The following is a 5,312-nucleotide window of genomic DNA, read 5'->3' as shown; positions in this document are numbered from 1 at the left end:
TAAATTTCTTTCAGTGTTCATATTGTCAGTTATGTATATTTTTTAAATTTTATTTATTTATTTGACAGAGAGAGAGAGATCACAAGTAGGCACAGAGGCAGGCAGGGCTCCATCCCAGGACCCTGAGCTCATGACCTGAGCCGAAAGCAGAGGCTTAACCCACTGAGCCACCCAGGCACCCCTGTCAGTTATATTTTTAAAATTTTTAATGATTGTTAGTAATGGTTTAATATGAGTTAATACTTAGGCCTGGAGTAAAAGGTCAATGCTAACTTAATCATCTGACAATAAGGGAGTCAAGGTAATGTTAAGTATCCTGTCATTAATGTTACTAATAAATATTGGCATAGAACTGCAATGTTGTAAAAAAATTAAATAAATAAAAGAACTACAGTGTTGTTCTCATTTATTTTTCCCCCGGACACATAAAATGTACATTAAGCCAAATAACACAGAAACTTTATTATTATTTTTAATGATACTTACTTGTTATACAGCTTATTATTGAAGAAATTCATTTGAAATAGAGTAAAGTTATAAAAATGTACATAGAAATTATAGCTAAAATAAATGTAAATATAGCATATCTTGGATTAAAAATAGCCTGAAAAGATCAATAGATATATATGGATTTGAAGATTTTAGCAATCAAGAAATAAAAATATGATTAGTTACGTTTTATTATCTGTTCTAAAACAATCCTCCAGCTATCTAAAAACTAATTCCCAAATAGGGCTTTGCAAGCAATGTTGGTACACAATGTTCTTGAGAGCAAATATAAAAAATAAAGCACCAGTTTTAATGAAGCTGTATCTTGTAGTTTCCTTTGATTGGGTATGCAATGCAGAAAAATGAAAATAATTCTTTAAGGTCAAGTTCACGGACATACTGCTCCAATACCTCGATTTTGACTATCAAGTAGATCCACTTATGCAATCCTTGCTTTCCTGGAATTAAAGTTATACTGTACAGTCTTCAAGAGACCCTTAATTAGTAGTACCTCTTTAACCCATGCTCTAAATAATATTTGAAAAAAATTTAAATTAATAATACATTTTTTGTTTTTTTTTAATGGATATAAATGCTATCACTAATATCCCGCACCATAGGCCATTTAATGAAGTTAGAGACCTTTTAAAATCAACAATCTTAATGAATTATGAAAAAAAATATTGATTTTAGACACTTAGACCAATTTATGGACCAAAATTATGTTGATTACAAGATTGTTAAGGTACCATTGAAAGGTGATCTGTCTGTGTTAGGGGAAGATAAAGAACTTATATGCAGAGCACGTACATGACATCTGTATCAGCATCTAGCAGAGAAGGTCAGTGGATTCTATATCTGAGAATTTTTTTTTAAGTATCTGTTTGTTAATTAGAGCAATAGAGATAACTACCCTAACATAATAATTAGTCAAAGTAACCGAAATGCATTACCTGTGGGAGGCATTAAGATAGAAACAGTAATAGTACCTTAGACTGCCTAGCGTAATAACTGGTGAATAATAGGCAGTCAATAAATATTGCTTCCTTTTTGTGAGGGCCCCAATTTAAATGCCCCAGGAGACTGATAGTAAGGGAAAGAACACTGAATTCTAAAATGACAAGATAGAGTTTTGAGTAATGCTCAGTGAAATAAATTTTAGAGTTGGGTGAGACTTTTCAGGAAAAGTTGCTGGTGAGCTTTTTAAACAAGTATTTTGAAACTCTGTTCTGTAGTGAAGGAAAAGGTTCTAAGAGTGTAAATAAGGCAGAATGGCTGCCAGAGGCCTCAGAAGCAGGAATCAGTATGAGATGTATAGTCAACGGCAAGTAGACTTTTATGATTTAAATGGAGGGCATATTTTCAACAGTTAATATATAACTAAATCTTCAGCCATAGTAGAAATAATATTTGGTAGGCATGTTTACTTTGTATTTGCTTGAGAATTTCAAAAGCCTCTGTATATTTCTGAGGAAGATGTTAAAATAATAAAACCAGTATTTTAAGAGTATGATTACAACATGAATATGCAAGACAGTTTAAAAGAGGAAGTGAGGCAAAATAATTTCTTTATATTCTAGATTTCCTCTCATAATAGTAACTATAAATCTTTGTGTTTTTTTTAAGAAAACAAAATTTCATCTCTCTATAAGAGAAAATTATCTGCTACACTTTAAAATGAAATACTGTGCACACATTTATCTAACTACTTATTTTCTTACATCAATTTGAATTTGTTGGGGAGGTTAAGGATGTTGATGATTCACTAATTTCAGAGGAATGAAAGTTCAGCTTTCATTGGATCTGCCCCTTATATCAAGAATACTAATTAGATAACATAATAGAAATTTGTTTGAATCCCGTCTCTGAAATGTTCAGTTCTTCCAGAGCAATATTATAATAAATGCATATGTGCATTTATCTATACCTCTCTAATTCTACAAAGGATTAATCAGTTTGTAAGCATGCATATAATAAAATAATGAAATGCAACAGATATAAATTGTGAACAAATGTGTAGGTCAGGACCAAAGAAAAACTTAAAAAGATATGCAGAGCATAATACTCCATAGTGTATATAGACCACATCTTCCTTATCCATTCTTCCGTTGAAGGAAGGGGAGGTGAACCATGAGAGACTATGGACTCTGAAAAACAATCTGAGGGTTTTGAAGGGGCGGGGGGTGGGAGGTCGGGGTACCAAGTGGTGGGTATTATAGAGGGCACAGATTGCATGGAGCACTGGGTGTGGTGCAAAAACAATGAATACTGTTATACTGAAAATAAAAAATAAATTTTAAAAAAATTTAAAAAAAAAAGAAGATGCAGAGCATATCCTTCTAAGTTATAAAAGTGGAGCTCAAGGGGTGCCTGGCTGGCTCAGTAGGTTAAGCCTCTGTCTTCGGCTCAGGTCATGATCTCAGGGTCCTGGGATTGAGCCCTGCATCAGGCTCTCTGCTCAGCGGGGAGCCTGCCTCCTCCTCTCTCGGCCTCTCTGCCTACTTGTGATCGCTATCTGTCAAATAAATAAATAAAATCTTTAAAAAAAATGGGCTCATACATGGTTTTAGCACAAAATTAAATGAAAATTGTAGTCAATGATAACTCTCAATATTCTGTTATTTTTTATAAGGAAACACTTTTATTTTTTTCTGAAGCTTAAGTCTGAAAAACTTTTCTTAGTGTTGTTTGTAGGAAACAACATAGAGAAATTAATAACAATAAAAAACTAAAATTAATTCTCCTTACTATGTACAAATCATTTTGCTAACCATATTGCAGATATTATATCACTTGTTAATTTAGTTATAAAATTTCTACTTTATAAATGAGGAATAAAATAATTTTTGCTTTCCCAATTACACAGTTAAAAGTAGTAGAGAAGTGTTTTAATTTTTTCCTTGAAGTAAACAACACTCAGTTGCATCCCTATAAATAATAAAATGTTGCATTCCATAGCATTTTCAGCAATTCCAAACGGCATCTGAATATAGAATGTAAAACAAAACTCAGAAAGTATGATCCAAGATCCATGGCTGAAACAAGCCTGTGTGGTGTTAGTTTTAAAACTAAAAAAAATTCGATTAATTAAATGACTTACAGCATCCAATAAACATGGAAAGGTATACTCAATACATTTGTGACAGCACAAAAATCATCCTGTGAATGTCTCTGTCTGAGCATTAACACAACCTATTGTAATTGATGCCTTAATTATCTGTTTCTTATTCTTTGGCAAGTTTTGAAAATATGAAATTTTCTTATTCTTCTCCAGCATATCACACTGTGCCTGATATTCATACACTCAAAAATTAGTAAATATCTGTATCAATCAATGTAAAACTTCTTTTAAAGATTTTGTATTGGTAAAATCATATGTGTCCTAAGGAATAATCTCAATTATAAATGATACTTTCAAACCTGACTTTTGAACATTTGAAAGGAAAAATAAAAACAAAAGGTAGGCACAATTAAATTTATAGAAACACGAACATTCAAATCTTAAAGGTCATGAAGGCATAAGAAAAGTGATGAAGAGAAAGACATAAATGCTGTGATTAAGTATCAGTATTCTCAAAACAGAAATTTAAATTTGGCTCTGAAGGAGAAAACCATCATTTGGATGGTACTTAATAAGCTTAGTCAAGAAAAGGCTTTGAAAACTCCGATTTAATTAAGCAACCAAAATGTCTAGATTACTGAAAATTAAATGATATGAACTTATTTGTAAAGCATGACACAGCTGTCTTTTCTTTTTTTTTTTCTTTCTTTTTATTTATTTGACAGACAGAGCAGGCAGAGAGAGGGGAGGAAGCAGGCTTCCAGCAGAGCAGAGAGCCCGATGCGGTGAGGGGCTTGATCCCAGGACCCTGGGATCATGACCTGAGCTGAAGGCAGCGGCTTAAACCACTGAGCCACCCAGGTGCCCCATGACACAGCTTTCTTAATGTTTCCATTTATTTTTCTAGATTTTTTTTCTTGACTATCCCCCTAGGAGTTGCACCTCCTAATTGTATGTTCATTCTGGCATATTCTACTGTACTCCTCCATAATAAAGAGTACTGGTTAAAACTATGAAGTTTGGAGTCAAAAACCTGGATCTTCTACTTACTAGTAATTGGTAAGGGAATTGACTTCTCTGTATCTGTTTTACATCTGTAAAGTAGAGATGAAATTATCAATGTTGTGGTGTTTTTATAAAGGTTGAAAGCAGTAATGTATGAAAAACACTCATTGTGTTCATTATGGCTCTGGTTACCATTATGGCTCTTGGCCTTATGTCTTGAAACAGGTTGCTTTCCTCTGCACAGACAATAACAAAACCATAAGGTGTTGAATAGACTCTCCTGTTCATACTCCTGTACTCTTAATACTCTCCCCAGCCAGAATATTTCAAGGAAGGAACTAAAGTAATGTAAACAGAGGATTATATTAGGTAAATGGAGAAAACATTGTCAAATATTTCCCAGCTTCTACCAGTAACAACGTCACAAACAAAACACAAAAGTATGTTCTTTAAAGGGAAATTCCTTCACAGCTATCTCTTAATTTTTAACCTAATTTTACCAACTCAGGACCCATAGAGATATATCTTTCAAATCTTCCAGCCTCATCTGGAGAAGTTCTACTTTTCCTCGATTCCTGCTTCCAATCATTAGATCTAGACCCAAACATTTCGTATAGGAGTCATTCAATAGAAGCTAGAACCTTGAATACCAACAGAAATATCACTGTTAATGACTTCATTGTTGATAACAAGTAGTGAGGAATTCTGTGTCTCTGAATGGAATAAGATATGGGGTGGGAAGTTGGTACTGCAAGTT

The sequence above is a fragment of the Neovison vison genome, chromosome 11 (assembly GCF_020171115.1).
Source record: "Neovison vison isolate M4711 chromosome 11, ASM_NN_V1, whole genome shotgun sequence".
Classification (NCBI taxonomy): domain Eukaryota; kingdom Metazoa; phylum Chordata; class Mammalia; order Carnivora; family Mustelidae; genus Neogale; species Neogale vison.
The sequence above is the reverse complement of the archived record's forward strand: the minus strand, read 5'-3'. Positions refer to the sequence as shown.